We start from the raw sequence: 17,312 nt of genomic DNA on the forward strand, positions 1-17,312 counted from the left end.
ACAGGTCATCAACCTAAGAAAAGGATGTGGAATTAACCGTACCTGCTACAAGCACTTTTATAATTATTAGTCGCAGATCTCGCGCGTTGTATGTGATAATATTTTTAAAATAGTTTTGTTAATATACATATATATATATATATATATATGTATATTTCAATTTGGAATAATGTATTAAATAGTAATGTAAATCATAATTATATTTTCATTTATTATAACGATAATCACAAATGTAATACATATAATTTTTGTTGTACCAAAATCAAAACAATACAATTTGTCTCAAGAATTAAAAAAGTAAGTTAGTGAAAATATTAATATTTTAATAAAAATTATTTATAATATTTTGTGTATCATAAAAAAGTATATAAAATTTGGAAATTAATTTTTTAGTTTTAAACAAACTTTCTCAAACCCAATTTTTTCCACCATACAATCAAAAACATTGAGAAACATAACTAAAACAATTCATAAAACTCATAAAAACTACAATTTAAAATAAAAAAGAAAGGGAAAAAATAAAAGATTGTAACCATTTGTCCTTTAAAAAAAAACACAAAAGGGTACTGTGGGGCCCAATAATTTGTGGGCCAGTCCCACTTGCTCATGGGGAGTCCAAGGGCCCAAGCCGAAGAAGGCCATGGCCCAAGCTCAATAACATAAAGCAGAAAATGGCCCGGAGAAGCAGCCGAGGACAGTCCAGTCCTCAACTGACCCAAAACTCCACCGAGAAGAGGCGCAAAAACGGTATAGGGACAAACTTGAAAGAAAATCTAAAATATCTAGGAAAGGCTGCCCCTACTACCCTCCCCATACACGACTCTGCACCTAATAGAGCCGTATTCTTCAGCTTTATCAACCACTCCCAACGACTTTGGATTTGGACTGACGGGACAAGTATCAGTCTTGGAAAGGTCGACCCTACACGTGGACGAAGGAAAGCGAACGCAGGCTAGTATAAAAGAAAAAATAAGTAATCTGAAGAAGGGACTGGAAAAAAAAGGGCCAGAAAAGGAGGGCCTCCCAGTCTACCTCCAAGAGATAGAGTCCAGGGGTGAAAACACCTTAAACACGTATGAACACCACAAAGACCCACTGCCGGGTAACCGAGGCCTAGCCTTTCAAACCCACTCTCTACAAATGATATTGTCTGGGCCTTTTTACGTGCGAACCCAACACCGTTGTGGTTCGTTGCGTACCGTGTCCCTACAATTGGCGCCGTCTGTGGGGAAGGCTTGCGCGTTGGCTCAGGCGACAGTGGAGTTAGGCTTTTGTCGAGCAAGAGTATATGAGGATGCCTTTATGACTGGCGACACATTGTTGTTGTTCCAACATAAGTTCCTACTAGGGGCTACGCCTCACAGTGCCAGTGGCGTGGGCAAGTCTAGGGGCTTCAAACATCAAGCTGACTTCCTCCACCTGATTCGAGGAGCTAACCTTTAAAAAATAAATAAATAAATGAACAAATACAAGTTTTGGACAGAACCAAGGCCTTGCATGGTCCTCGGACTCAAGCCTCTGGGGAAACCAACTACTTACAACGAAAATACAAGTTTTGGACAGAACCAAGGCCTTGCATGGTCCTCGGACTCAAGCCTTTGGGGAAACCAACTACTTGCAACGAAAATACAAGTTTTGGACAGAACCAAGGCCTTGCATGGTCCTCGGACTCAAGCCTCTGGGGAAACCAACTACTTACAACGAAAATACAAGTTTTGGACAGAACCAAGGCCTTGCATGGTCCTCGGACTCAAGCCTCTGGGGAAACCAACTACTCACAACGAAAATACAAGTTTTGGACAGAACCAAGGCCTGCATGGTCCTCGGACTCAAGCCTCTGGGGAAACCAACTACTTACAAAGAAAATACAAGTTTTGGACAGAACCAAGGCCTTGCATGGTCCTCGGACTCAAGCCTCTGGGGAAACCAACTACTTACAACGAAAATACAAGTTTTGGACAGAACCAAGGTCTTGCATGGTCCTCGGACTCAAGCCTCTGGGGAAACCAACTACTTACAACGAAAATACAAGTTTTGGACAGAACCAAGACCTCGCATGGTCCTCGGACTCAAGCCTCTGGGGAAACCAATTACTTACAACGAAAATACAAGTTTTGGACAGAACCAAGACCTCGCATGGTCCTCGGACTCAAGCTTCTGGGGAAACCAACTACTTACAACGAAAAACTACATTACATGGACCTTAGGGTCTATCTGAAGGAAGCTCTCCACTAACAATTGGGTTAATTCCTAAATTGCGAGGATTCTCAATTCTGCTCTCGGATCTTCAACACCAAAGGGATCGATGCAATATAGGGCAATATGTTTGCCTAAAACACGATCGGAGCTCCCTACTGCTCAGTCACATCCTCGGATGAATTATTTAAAGATTATCATCCTCGGACGGTATTCTCGCACTTATTACAGAATACTCAGCTGTTACCTCGGTTAGTTTCCCAAGTTTAACTTAGTATGAATTATCGCTATAATGCTTGGTAGTGTCGGTAAATTAGAATTAGTTGGATTATGTTTCAAGGTTTCATGCTCTAAGTATCATTGACGAAAAACACACATGGAGCACACCCATTCACAAAGCAGTGTTGCAAAAGAAAAGTATTCAAAACAAGTAAACAAATTTCCCCTTTTACTAAAACAAAGAAATAGTACAGCGTACAATGAAAAGCTGGAATCAGCTCATGTCAAAGCTAACTACATAATCGAAAAGAAAGGTACAGGAGAATAAGATAAAGCCGAGGAGGTAGCACAGAGGAGAGGTTGGCTACTGCTTCAAGACCTTGTTCTTCCTCAATGCTTTTACATGCCCATAACTCAGGCAGCAAAAGAACCCAGCTTGGGGCCTGCACCATTGAAGAGAAGGTGCAGAGAGAGCCCAGCTTCAGGCTAGCGTAGCTGAAGAAAAGGTGCATGAAACCCAACTTGAGCCTCACACCGCTGAAGGAAAGGTGTAGGGAGCCGGAAGTTGAGGAGCCTTCACCAAAAATTTGCCTGCAACAAGGCAGAGGCGCTGATAGCGGAGAATCTTTCTTCTGACACACCAAAATTCTGGTATGAACAGAACCTGCTTCGGATTTTGACTAAAAGAGGGAGAAACACCCTTTCCCCTCTGTCAAAACGGAATAGTCTCTTGAATTTATGCCTCCCTTGCCCGTACCTCACTACTTTGAGTCTCAGGAGGACACGGTGCCTCTGTGGCGGAGAGAGTTCCTTCACCCCAACCTTCGCCTCAAACATGTTATACTAAGGGAGGATAGCACCGAATATGGGAGTTGTGATTTGGGAAGACACTGAAGGATTTGTGTATAGGTAAAGCAACTTCCTCTCCCATTTATTTAAAAAGATAAGGTGGTGGCATTTAATTCACGCGGCGTCCCAAGGAACGCTACAGACAAAATGGCTTCGGCTCAATTTCCAACGCCACCTGCAACCATGAGATTAGAAGACTCTCGTGAAGGCGCACCTTGAACACTGGGACGCCAAAGGGTACCGCGTGACCGAAGACTACAGAAATGCCTCTTAATTTGTGGGCCTAGTGAATTCGCGACCCAGGCCCATTCTGTGTGGGAGCCTAGGGGCTACGGCCCACGCCGAGGAATAACCGTTGCCGAGGACAACCTCCCGCTCGGCAGCTCATGAAATACCTAAGGAATGGGAGAAACTGAACTATGGTCCTCGGACTCGAGCCTATGGGGAAACCAACTGCTTACAAAGAAAATACAAGTTTTGGACAGAACCAAAGCATCGCATGGTCCTCAGACTCAAACCTATGGGAAAACCAACTACTTGGATGGGGAAAGTCATCGGTTCAAATACTGTAAAAGGTTAAGGCCAATAAGAGTGTTAAAAATATGGCGAAACGCCCCACTACTCAGTAGCCTAAGGGGGTTGTTCATTTTTGCGGGTGATACGTCTTCGGATGGTTACTTCCTACACCGCATAGAGCATCCAGTTCTCATCTCGGCATGTTTTGGGGTAAATATCGTTCTTCACAAGTCGGCATTGTTGTGCCAAACAATTCTATTAAATTTATAGTGACATCTTTTCATTAACAAGTATTTTGGCCCTAGTCGTCATTGATTCAAATGTTATATTATTGTGCCGAACAGCACTTGCAAATTTGTAAAGACATAGAGATAGAACATGCGAAGTAAATTGATAACAATTTTTATTAATATGAAGAATTATTACAACGTACAAAGAGGGGCTTAAACAAGCCTATACAAAAGGTGAACTGTCGAAGCAACAATAACATCAGCAATACAGATAAGTAAACAATCAGGTGTCTTTTAAACTCGTCTTCAAAGTCTCTCCAATCTCTGTCTCAGTATCGCCCATATTAAGAGAAGAACCTTCTTTAGAAAAAGATGAAGGAGAAGGAAGAAGAAGATGAAGGAGAAGGAAGAAGAAGATGGAGGAGATGAATGAGGAAGAAGGAGGAGAAGAAGAGGGAAGAGATGAAAAGGAAGAAGAAGGAGCAAAAGAGGGAGAAGGAAAAGCACCAGGACGGATCTGGTGGTGGAAAGAAGAAGAAAGAGAGGCAAAAGGAGGCACCAGTGAACAAAGAGAGGAAGAAGCAGGGGCACTTAGTCCCTGCCCCAGTCCTGACTCCTAACACACTAGTGCCATGTTAGATATGCTCATGAAGGAGCGGGTGGTACTGATCATGGGTGTCCTTGGCTCAGTCACGCCGAAAGTATGACATGACGAGTCCCTGCTTCGGATTTTGGCTGAAAGGAAGGAGAGGCAAATCTTGAGTCTCCGCCATGCTTGCCCTGACCGAGCCATTTCGAGCTTTATTAGAACATGGTATTTTTGGGAAGGGAATGGTTTCTTCATTGCCTATGACTGTGGTGAACGTATTACAGACTGAGGTATAATTCGAAGGTAAAGGTAAACTCTGGGAGGAATCTAAGGATTTCAGATTTCTGGGGGATTAAGGGATTCATATATGGGAAAAACAACTCTCGTCTTTCCTCTTTATATAAGGGACGAAGAGGAGTGTACTAAATGTGTTCAGATCTCCAAGGAAATCTGCAAACAAGAATGCGTTCGTTCCGCTCCCCCACACCATCAGTAACCATTGAATCTGAGAGGTCTCGTGAAGGGAAACCATTAAAGACATGCATCGGATAACCAAACGGCATGAACATATCGTGAACAAATCAAGAAGAACATCTCGTAGACCGGTGCATTTCCTGGGCAGGTGGAGAGTTGCCAACGTCGGTAAAAGGTTGAATTAAATGAGCCGTAATAAAGGCTCGGTATTATCAAAACCCCCCTCTCCAACCAGGAGGTCGGACAGCATGGTTTTGAGGGGCTATTGTGGGGCCCAATAATTTGTGGGCCAGTCCCACTTGCTCATGGGGAGTCCAAGGGTCCAAGCCGAAGAAGGCTATGGCCCAAACTCAATAACATAAAGCAGAAAATGGCCCGAAGAAGCAGCCGAGGACAGTCCAGTCCTCGGCTGACCCAAAGCTCCACCGAGAAGAGGGGCAAAAACGGTATAGGGACAAACTTGAAAGAAAATCTAAAATATCTAGGAAAGGCTGCCCCTACTACCGTCCCCATACACGGCTCTGCACCTAATAGAGCCGTATTCTTCAGCTTTATCAACCACTCCCAACGACTTTGGATTTGGACTGACGGGACAAGTATCAGTCTTGGAAAGGTCGACCCTACACGTGGACGAAGGAAAGCGAACGCAGACTAGTATAAAAGAAAAAATAAGTAATCTGAAGAAGGGACTGGAAAAAAAAGGGCCAGAAAAGGAGGGCCTCCCAGTCTACCTCCAAGAGATAGAGTCCAGGGGTGAAAACACCTTAAACACGTATGAACACCACAAAGACCCACTGCCGGGTAACCGAGGCCTAGCCTTTCAAACCCACTCTCTACAAATGATATTGTCTGGGCCTTTTTACGTGCGAACCCAACACCGTTGTGGCTCGTTGCGTACCGTGTCCCTACAGGTACAATTCGAAAGGGGAAAAAAGTATAGAAATTTTGTTTTGAAAAAAGAAGGTTTTTTTTTTTTTTTTTTTTTTTTTTTTTTTTTTTTTTGAGAATGAAGTATTGTGTTAATGCTGTCATAATCTAGTCTAACTTCTAATCTAATATATGAAAAATAAATAGATAAATAAATCATTTCAAACAAAAATTGAATTTGTTTTCTTAAAAATTTCAAAGAATACACTAATAAGATAAGGAAGATGAAGAATAACATAAAATATTAAACACTTAAAACAATTACTCAAGCATCTAAGAACATCATCTAAAAAATACATAACAATTTACTACAAATTTGTTAAACAAAATATTTTTAAATAGTGAAATGTAGTTGCACAAAGACCATTGTCTTCAACTGAACTAACTGTTCTTCATCAGCTTGTTCAAACTATCCTGTAGTTTTCCAAATAAGCCCTGACAACAACACAAATGAATTAGTGTTGTAAATATATAACAACAAACACCATTCATTAAAAGTATTTTAGTGTTGTAAATAAAATGATAAAAAAAAAAATATTTGCATCAAAGAACGCATATGAATTAGTCAATAATAGGACATTGAGAGTACAAACTTGTTTTTGGAGATCCTCCTACGGGCAGCTATCAGATTGTATCTTTTCTACCATCAATGATTAGGCAAGATCTATGAATACATTTTTTATAGACAATCAAAAGTAGAATTCTAAAAAACACGAATATTCATCAATCTAAGGTAGAAATGCAAGAAAAATAATAATAATAAATCCAAAAAAATGAAAAAAAAAGTTGAGAGAGAGAGAGATAAAACCTTTTTTTTGTATAAGAAAAATATGCATAGTATCGAAGAGAGTGACAAATTTATAGTATGAGGATGAGAATAAGAAAAGTCAAAATAAAGGAAGATAAAATGGCAAAATAATATTTAAATTTAAAACCGTCTAAGAGGAATAAATGTAGACAACACTTTTGTTTTTATTTTCCATTGATTTATTATTTAGTTATAACATCAAAATCAAAGTAGATGAATATGTAAAGTTAAAACCACTTAAAATGAATTTGTAAAGCTAAAACCGCCTAAAATGAATTTGTAAAGTCAGCATATTTATATAGTTAATATTGTAAAAAAATTAAATTTAAAAAAATAAATATGAAAAAGACTAATGATGTGGCGGATGAGGTGGCTTAATAGAAGTATAGCAACAATAAATACTACGTTTCAGCTTTTAAATATATATAAATAAAAGTACATAACAATTTACTACTAATTTGTTAAAAAAATATTTTTAAATAGTGAAATGAAATTGCACGAAGGTCATTGTCTTCAACTGAACTAACCATTCTTCATCAGCTTGTTCAAACTATCCTTTAGTTTTCCAAATAAGCTAAAACCTGACAACAACACATGAATTAGTGTTGTAAATAAATAACAACAAACACCATTCATTAAAAGTATTTTAGTGTTGTAAATAAAATGATAAAAAAAAAAATATTTGCATCAAAGAACACATATGAATTAGTCAATAATAGGACAATGAGACTACAAACCTGTATTTGGAGATCCTCCTACGAGCAGCTATCAGGTTGTATATTTTTCTACTATCAATGATTAAGCAAGGTCTATGAATAAATTTTTTATAGACAATCAAATGTAGAATTCTAAAAAACACGAATATTCATCAATCTAAGGTCGAAATGCAAGAAAAATAATAATAATAATAAATCCAAAATAAAAATGAAAAAAATTGAGAGAGAGAGAGAGAGAGAGAGAGAACCTTTTTTGTATAGGAAAAATATTCATAGAATGGAAGAGAGTGACAAATTTATAGTATGAGGATGAGAATAAGAAAAGCCAAAATAAAGGAAGATAAAATGGCAAAATAATATTGAAATTTAAGACCGTAGAGGAATATATGTAGATAAAACTTTTGTTTTTATTTTCCATTGATTTATTATTTAGTTATAACATCAAAATTAAAGTAGATGAATATGTAAAGTTAAAACCGCCTAAAATGAATTTATAAAGCTAAAACCTCCTAAAATGAATTTATAAAGTCAATATATTTATATAGTTAATATTGTAAAAAAATTAAATTTAAAAAATTAAATTTAAAAAATTAAATTTAAAAAATAAATATGAAAAAAAACTAATGATGTGGCGAATGAGGTGACTTAACAAGAGTATAATAAAAATAAATGCTACACTTTAGTTATATATATATATATATATATATATATATATATAGAAGTACTAAAAACTGTCATTAAAAACTACGTCGAAATTTTTTTTCTACGGCCTATGCAACCGTCGAAAAAAATGTTACACTTTTATCAACGGTTAATAAACGTCGAAGTATTATTAAAAGCCGTTGAAACATAAACACATAAAGATGCTTATTACTTTTTTCTACATGTACTCAACGTCGATAAAGGATATCTTGAGATAAATTTCAACGGTTTGTAAACGTTGAAATTAGTATTTTCTTTAAAATAAATAAATAAATAAATTTGGATGCACTTTTTACATTGATCAAAATTTAATAACCTAATTCAAAATAATGTAAACACAATTATGCAATTCCTAATTAAATTTACAACAACCAATCAACTACTCTTTTACACAATAAAAATATTGTGCAAATACAATGGATAATTAGAGCTGAAAATATTTTTTTTTAAGAGTAATTTGAACTGAAAATATAGAAATCAACCTTTTGAAACCCATGCCCGTATCAACATGCTTAGCAGGCAGGGGTTTTAAAGAATCATCACTTTCCCTATTATGATATGAATTCTATCATAATGTATTTCAGTGCAAGGTCCACAAGGACATGTATCACCCATCTCCCAGAAATTTTCCTGTACAAAGAAACAAAAACAATGAACCAATTAGATTTTTTTTTTTTTTAATTATAAAAAATAATTTGAATATGGCACACAATTTAAATGAAATTAATGGACAAGAATATTTTTTCCTAGATGGAACCTTTGTAGTGAAAGCAGGAAAAAGATGTACATTGCACTAAGTGGGTATTGAATTTGAACCCATGATCTTCAATAGGATCATGGGTTCAAATTCAAAAGGTGCACCTCATAATGCAAAGGCAATACTTTAACAACCAAAATCCCCAAAGGTGCAACTCAGTCTCTTTTGTAGTTCTGTAAGTTGAACTTGCAATAGCCTTAATCAATTACCCAATTCCTGCCCATTGTGATTTAACCAAAAAACAATTCATTGACTTAAAAAATAATCTCAAACCATGATGGTCTTACTTCAAGGCTCTCCAATTTCTTGTTTCACTTTTTTAAAAAAAAATATATATATATATACATAAGGACTTCCGTATTTGTAAATACCATAGGATTTAATTCAAATAAGCAAAAAACAAATCATCAAAATTGGGGAAGGTCTTTTTGCAATTACAAATTATTTTACGGATCGGCTAACAAAATTGGCAGGAACTAAAGAGGATAAGCATAAGCTTAAGTCAACGGCTTAATGAAGACATCAAATTCTGATAATGCTTTAATTTAAATTAAACTCGCATTCAGAAGGCCTCACGTTACAAGACCTAAAGCCAGAAAAACCTTGTTGACCAGATGAACGGATCTGTAACCACACTTCTAGCATTCACCACTTCATTTCATTGATAGATAACTTCAAGCTTTCAATATATTTGTTAAAATTAGAAAATCCTTTTGAATTTCACACGCACATATATTCAAACAAACAAGAAAAAGACTAACCTGTGTATAATTTAGAGGATTCTTCTGCAACTCAGTTATGGATATATCAATGTGCTTCCTGGAGTCACGCATGAATTGAGCCTTTGCCTTTTCACCCACGACGACATATTTCGTTTCTTTAAATTTGTTGGCTAAAACATTAAATGCAGCCAATCGACCCAAATAGGATGGCAGTCATAACGAAATTACCAAATTCTTATCTTCTTCTAGCTCCCGTAATTTTCAGGGAAGTAATTTAGAAATATATCACAATCACATGGAAAAAATTAACTCTCCTAGATTCTTTCACGTTGTCAACCTAATGAAACTAAACCCAAAAGAGAATTCTTAATAAGCTCACCTTGTTTCCCTAGAAAATGGACATTCTTACTTACATTTTTAAGTTACACAGACACCCAATGGATCTTAAACCCACAACTTATTTAAACGAAAGAAGTACCATTTAACTATTTGAGCCATAGCTGAGTAAGTGAATTTCTCAAATAAAATAGCATAGCTACAACAGAGTACAAGTGTACAACTACCCAGGTTACGAAATCCTTATAAAAATTCAAACTTCCACTTTCAAAGTAATCCGTTATCTCAAAATCAAGGACCCCCAAAAATTTTAAAACTTTAAACAATTTAAAACTCTCAGAGTAAATTTCACAAACACATACCGGACAATATAGAAGATATCTCCCTGGACAACTGCTTCGTCGAGTCCTCTGCATTCAAACACGACAACAAACATAAAAACTCAGAAAGCAAATCACGAACTTTCTTTTCACTTCCCATCTCGTATTTTCTCAGTAACCAAACAAAAAGTAACGGTAAACATAACTGCAAAAGTTTTTTTTTTTTTTTTTTTTGAAGTACCAGAATCAGAGAGAGGGTCAAGGTTGAGGATGGGAAGAGAGGAGGAGAAGGAGGTTTTGGTTGAGCGAGAGGAGGAGGATTTAGGGGACTTGACTTTGACGTAGCGTCGTTTGATGAAGTTGGAAATGGAGGCGGTGGGAGACGACGAGGTGTCGAGCGAGGAGACGAAGTGTTTAAACTTCAAATATCACGGTTCGATTTGCTTCAATTTAATCCTCCTGAACAGTATAGAAAAATATAAAGAATTTCAATGACCTGGTAAAAAATCCTAAAATTTTCCCGGCAACCAAACAGAGGGTAAGAGTCGAGAGTGATAAAATACCGTTGAGGGACACGAAATTGAGAGGCTGAACTCGAGAGTAATCGAACAATGGCTCGAAATCTTCAGTGGAATCCGCCTGAAACCAAAAATAAATAAAAATCAAATCACAGAGAGAGAGAGAGAGAAACCCTAGAAAAGTGAGAGATTAGAATTCAAAGCGACTCGAAGAAGAGAACAGCGAAGCTCAAAATTCAGAGAGAGAGATCGATAGAGAGAGAGAGAGAGCGAGAGACCGATCCTATTTCAACAGTTATGCAAACTGTGAATTTTTTTTTTAATAAATGTTTCAACAGTTATACCAACGGTTTGACTCTTATGCTCCACTCTTATGCTCTACCAGTCACACGGTTTGACTCTTTTTTTTTTTTTTCTTTCTATGACATACTGTAGTTGGTAGAGTATAACGTGGAACACTCGTGAAAAAGAGGCTTATGCGAGATAAAAGCAAAATTAAGTATAAAATTATCCATCAAACCTGATTTGCTGCAATAGCGTGATATGGGTTGTTATCATATGCCTTCCACCCATCAAAGTAAGGAGAATTCTCACCATGACGATCATTGTTTGCAATCTTAGACGAAAGTTTTTGATTCTTACTCACAGCCATATCTTCAATAATATTGTTTCTTTTTTGAGATATGGCTCTGAGTAAGAATCAACAACTTTTGTCTAACAATGTAGTGGTAGTGAGTGACAAACTACCGGATTGTGGCCTATTATTTATAGGTGAGAGAGACCTAAGAAAAAAAAAAAAAGTAGAGTCGGAGAGCCTTAAGTGTTTGTATTGGTCAACAAGCGTAATTGCTTGCGTGTTACTCATGATATCAACCCTTCACGTGGCAAAGAGAATTTTACTTCATTCTTGATCTTTGAATATATTCTTCCGATGTATATGCATGAATCCTTTCAACTTGTCCAGGTTGCCGGGTTAGGTACTTAATTTTTGTTGTTCAGAACGAGAACAACTAAGAAAAAAAAAAAAAAAAAAGGTAGAGTCGGAGAGCCTTAAGTGATCGTATTGGTCAACAAGCGTAATTGCTTGCGTGTTACCCATGATATCAACCCTTCACGTGGAAAAGAGAATTTTACTTCATTCGTGATCTTTGAATATATTTTTCCGATTTATCATGTATATGAATCCTCACTACTTGTCCAGGTTGCCAGGTTAGGTACTTAATTTTTGTTGTTCAGAACGAGAACACCTAAGAAAAAAAAAAAAAAAGGTAGTCGGAGAGCCTTAAGTGTTCGTACTGGTCAACAAGCGTAATTGCTTGCGTGTTACCCATGATATCAACCCTTCAAGTGGAAAAGAGAATTTTACTTCACTCGTGATCTTTGAATATATTTTTCCGATGTTGCCGGGTTAGGTACTTAATTTTTGTTGTTCAGAACGACAATTTAACTAGTTTAACACATGGAAAATAAAATGCAGGGCAATATGTGTAGTTTCCACGAAGTACATCAGATGATTCATCACGAGGTTTGAAAGAATGAGAGAGAGTGAAGTTTTGGTGCCGACTTGAAGTGCCTTATTCTGGGCCATTTTTTTGGACCAAATCACACAAAGGATTTTCACAAACTTCAGGATATCCCTTTATTCTAGTTTACATATCAATATCCAATGCGAAAATATCAACATTTTAAAAACATAATAGCGAATATAAGAAAGAAAGAAAGAGAGTGTAAAAATATCATTACTCCTGTGGAAATTTGTGGTAGCTTGATATACAAAAATAAATAAATATGCGGTAGTCTACATGGCATTCCACAATAAGAAGTATTAGTTGCGGATCCGCGTGTTGCGCGTGATAATTTCTTTTATGGTGATTGGATGTTTTGGTGATGGAATTTATTTTGTATCATTATAGATTAGTATTTGAAATAGAAAGATGAAATTTTATTGTTGAATTAGTTTTTTGGAACATAATTTCTACCATACTCGGTTTGCTAATTTTTACATTTCCAAGTCAATTGAGCACATTTTGCATGTTACATGTAATTCTTTGTTTCCATAAGGGTAAGGGCTGTCACAATCCCAATGACTTACTCTATTTTTCTTGCATGCTTGATTTTTTGGGATGCAAAATGTGTTTGTTCCAAAAGTTGTACATTGAAGGATTTGTCAATAGTTTTGTAGCAATTGTTTCCCATCTTGTTGATTTAGAATTGATAATAGTAGCTGGATTCCTTCCTCATTTGATTCACATAAGAGTGCAATTGTGAGTCTATATTTTGCATTTTTTGTCCCCTTCTTTGTTGGCTTGAAGAAGGATTTCTTTTCCTATTTTAGTTTTACCTTGCACAAAATATTTGTGAGCTTCGCCCCAAAATAGTGCTTGTTTGTTTCCAGCCCTAAAGCATTGATGAATGAGCTTTTCTTCATCTTTTCGAAGGAATAAAGGATTTTGAAACAGTCCAATTAGATTGATGTGGTGAAGAACTTTTGTTTTTTTAGTTAGCCGATTGAATCGCTTGCAGTTGTTTTTTAAAACAAATAACACATATTAAGAAATTAATGTGCCAAAAAAATACATATTTTAATACTATATTATAAAATTGAGAAACATTTATTTTCCTTTAAACATACTTTTCATGCCTACAATTTGGTTCAAGTTCAATTTATTTTGTATCCCCTTATTTAAAGAGTTAAATTTCATTCCAGAAAAATTATGACTTCTAAAATTTGTATATGTAATACTAAAAATTTAGGAAAAAAACAAAAATACCAACTAAGTTAAATTACCGTCTGAAAAGGTATAGTATGCTCATACCATTATGACAAAGCAACTACTTCCCAATTAGAAGAAATGTGAAACTTCATTTAGGCAAATCATGAAGTAATTAAGAAAGTATTACCCTGCCACCTGCGAGTTGATTTTCTGTTCTTTAAATCAGAGAAGAGAATGGGAGAAGTTTATTCATTTTCTTGACTATTTGAATAAGGAGAATATCAAGCAACAAAAGTTCACTTACAACCGTTGGATATCTATTGATGAGCAAGTATTGAATTTTGGCAGAAGTAACTGAAACAAAGGCATCCAAACGAACTGAGATAGGTAAAAGAAATCTCTACAAAATAGGACAAAAGACACTAACATATGTATCCTATCCTAACAATCTGCATATGCTAAATAGCACAACCTATAATGTTCCTATGACAATATCTATACAACAGCGACCCAAAAATTATATTATTAAATACATGTAAATAGCTGCAAATTGATTAATGTCCACATCAGTTACTTAAGACAAAGTTATTAATTTTGGTGATTGTCAGTTTGTTTTTTAGATTTATATCTTGTCCTATGATATGGTGTAATAACATAAACATGTGGCTACTTGAAGACAGACCTTGAAGTAGTGTGTGAGTGATGTTCATTAGTGTAGGAGTTGTTTGAATTGTTCAATCTTCATCCTCTTCAACCTTTGCCTTTTTACAATGAAAGATATACTTGCCACCATTTTTTAATAGATTCATATAAATTATGTTTAAACAGGATGACGTAATATAGATTTTTTAAATAATTTTAGTTGATAACAATAAAATATTTGTATGATTTTAATTGTAAGAATATTAGAATATTAAGGAGAAGAGATGATAGGTTCATTATATTTTTAAAAATGGGAAATTGTCATAAATAATTGAAGTATTTGGTTGTGAGAGGCAAATGATTTGAAAGCTTCATGTTTGATTCGGACTAGGGTGGTGTAAGTTTTGAAATAAATGCAAAGGTAATATACTTTCATGAACTGATTTATTAGATAATCGAAAACAAAGGATGTTGAAGAGTCTTTGCAATAAAAATTTGTAAATTATGTTTAAAGGTAAAATAAAATATTGTTTTTGGCTGTTAAGTTATAGCACTATTGAGCAACATAAAGAGGTCCTTATATTTTTCTAATGCCATTCATATATAAAATTTGATATTAAAAATTACTAATGAATCAATTATTGAAAGCAATATATGTGTGGTAATGGGTAAGATTTTGGCACAGTAGTTGGTGGTAGTATATTTAGGTTCCTCAATCAAATGAAATCCACCTAAATAAATTAGATTTAATTTTTATTTTAAAATACAACATTGTTTGTATTTCAACACGTTTTTTATAAATAAAAAAAATTAAAAGATGAGAGAAAAAAAGATATATATATATATATATATATATTTTAATAGATTTGGAGGATGTGGTTTAATTTAGATGTTAAATTAAAAGATGATGTTTTGATTGTCAAATAATGAAGTTTGTAATTAAACTTAAATGAGTATATTTCATGAAATAGAAGTAGCTATAGTTGCTAGCTGGTATTGATTTTATCAGTGCTAATACTTAATTGGATAACAATTTGATTTTCCAAAAAGCTTTTATTATTAATGAAGGAAAGTATTTGATTTGATTTTTTTTTTTGACACAATATGAAGAAATAGTATAACTCTGAAATGAGTTCATATAGGTAGGAAAATATAAAATTCCAATATCATTTGCGTCTTTGAAGCTTCTTCTTCTTTGATGACTTTTGTTTTGTAGATATTCAATGATTGATCAGATCTTGAAGGAACATGTTATTGTCATTTGGTTCTGCATCTTCAACATTAGAGGCAGAACTCATTCATGGGATGGCATCATCATTGTTTTCTTGTTTTGATCCACTTGCATCATTATTTGCGTTTGTTAATGGTCTCGTATCAAGAACTTGAAATGTGTTTTTGTCTGAAGTTTGATCTGCTTTTTTCTTGATTTCATAATTCTCCAATGTTTACTACACCAAAATATGTTTATTAAATTATATTGTAGATTTTTTTTTTGAATGAATTTGCAATAAATATAGCAATAGAAAGCTTACTGTTGTGGTATCAGCATTATTTGTGGGTGGATCACTTGGATCATTATTTGTGTGTGGGGATGGTTTTGTATCAATAACTTCAAATGTTTTGTTGTCAGAAGTCTGTTCTGGACTTTTCTTGATTTCATCCTTTTGCGGTGGTTCCTAAAACACAATCTGTGGATTAAAACACAATGTTTGATTTTGCAAATAATGGTAAGTTTGTAATTGTTGACAGCTTACTGTTGTGCTATGATCAAGTTTCATTGCCGTTTGATCATTTGAAATGTTGTCAAACAACTTTTCAATTGTATATAATTCCCAAGAAAAGTATAAAAATAAAAAGACACAGAAAAAGTATTATGGAAACCCAATGAGGGAAATAGAAACCATAAATACATGTGACCAAATCTAATAGTGGAGAAGTTCTTGAGTAAATGCAGCTTATTTGATCAAAGTAATGTAAAGAGTAATCATTCAATTATCACTGGCTTGGGCGTGAACATTTTTACAAATGCCTCTGATTGAACAGTATGCAATAGTAGTCTAAAAATTGTCAAATTTAAAAGTTACATATCCCCTATTGAGATACTACAAATAAAAAATTGCCTGCAATTTAGGCCTTCCTTCCAATTTCATTAAAAAAAATTGCCATTAAAAATATATTATTTTCACATGAAATAGATCTATAAAATTAATTAATAATATTTTTTCATAAATTAATTACATACTTTCAACTTCAGATATTAAATGGGAAAGACGTATTGAAAATACGTGGAAGATGTATTGCTTAAAAAAGAACTAAGGACGTAATCTATATCTATATATTACTAAAAGCTGAAGCGTTGCATTTATTGCTGCTGAGCTCCTATTGCGCCACCTCATCGTCACGTCATTCGCCACATAATTATTATTTATTATTTATTCTTATTCTTTTTACAATATATATATATAAATAGATTATTGACTCTACATATTCATTTTTGTCGGTTTTAACATCTATATATGTGGGGGAGGATTTTGTTCCATGCTCCCCAAAGAGGACAAACAGCTTGCGGGGCATGGAACAAAATCCTCCCCCACAAAAAGGCGCTTTTGAGGGTATGTGCCCATCAAGAGTATTGTCCGCTTTGGGGTAGGGTGGGATTGGCTTGGCCATGTCCCGGACCTACGACCCGCACGGCTTTGTTACCCCCAAGGGGCACGCCTCTACCACTACCGCACATGTGTTGTAGTGGTACACTCATGGTCGCTCCAAGGGCTTATAAACCATGAGTGGGGCGCATCTCTTGCAGATGTGGGACTAGGGTGTCACAGGGTCAAAGCACCCCAAAAATCCCAAACCCCACACTCGGTACTGAGAACAAAACCTTGCGAGCTTGGCTCCCCAAAGAGGACAAACAGCTTGCGGGGCGTGGAACAAAATCCTCCCCCACAATATATATTTCTTTTCTTATTTCCAATTTTCCTATAATTTTTTTTACATTCACTTATTTTTTAAATATTTACACTTTCTTCAACCTTTCTTTTTCCCTTACCTTTTCATCTCCCCACTACCCTCTACTT

At 35.3% G+C, this 17,312-nt stretch overlaps 1 long non-coding RNA gene across 6 annotated transcripts; it reads right to left on the bottom strand.

Moving 5' to 3' along the window:
• Positions 1–6,216: 6,216 nt before the first annotated feature.
• On the bottom strand, positions 6,217–11,247 carry LOC126688918 (uncharacterized). 6 transcript variants are annotated; one of them, XR_007644369.1, is made up of 8 exons: positions 10,925–11,238; positions 10,603–10,820; positions 9,745–10,451; positions 8,709–8,856; positions 7,546–7,596; positions 7,336–7,389; positions 6,594–6,664; positions 6,217–6,435 (listed from the first exon to the last, which is right to left on the bottom strand). It is a non-coding gene; the product is annotated as an uncharacterized LOC126688918 (long non-coding RNA). The 6 variants fall into 6 exon arrangements; XR_007644370.1 differs by having other exon boundaries at positions 7,546–7,593; positions 8,709–10,451; positions 10,925–11,247; XR_007644368.1 differs by having other exon boundaries at positions 8,709–10,451; positions 10,925–11,247.
• Between the last annotated feature and the right edge of the window lie 6,065 nt (positions 11,248–17,312).

Source organism: Quercus robur, chromosome 6 (genome assembly GCF_932294415.1).
Source record: "Quercus robur chromosome 6, dhQueRobu3.1, whole genome shotgun sequence".
NCBI classification, from domain to species: domain Eukaryota; kingdom Viridiplantae; phylum Streptophyta; class Magnoliopsida; order Fagales; family Fagaceae; genus Quercus; species Quercus robur.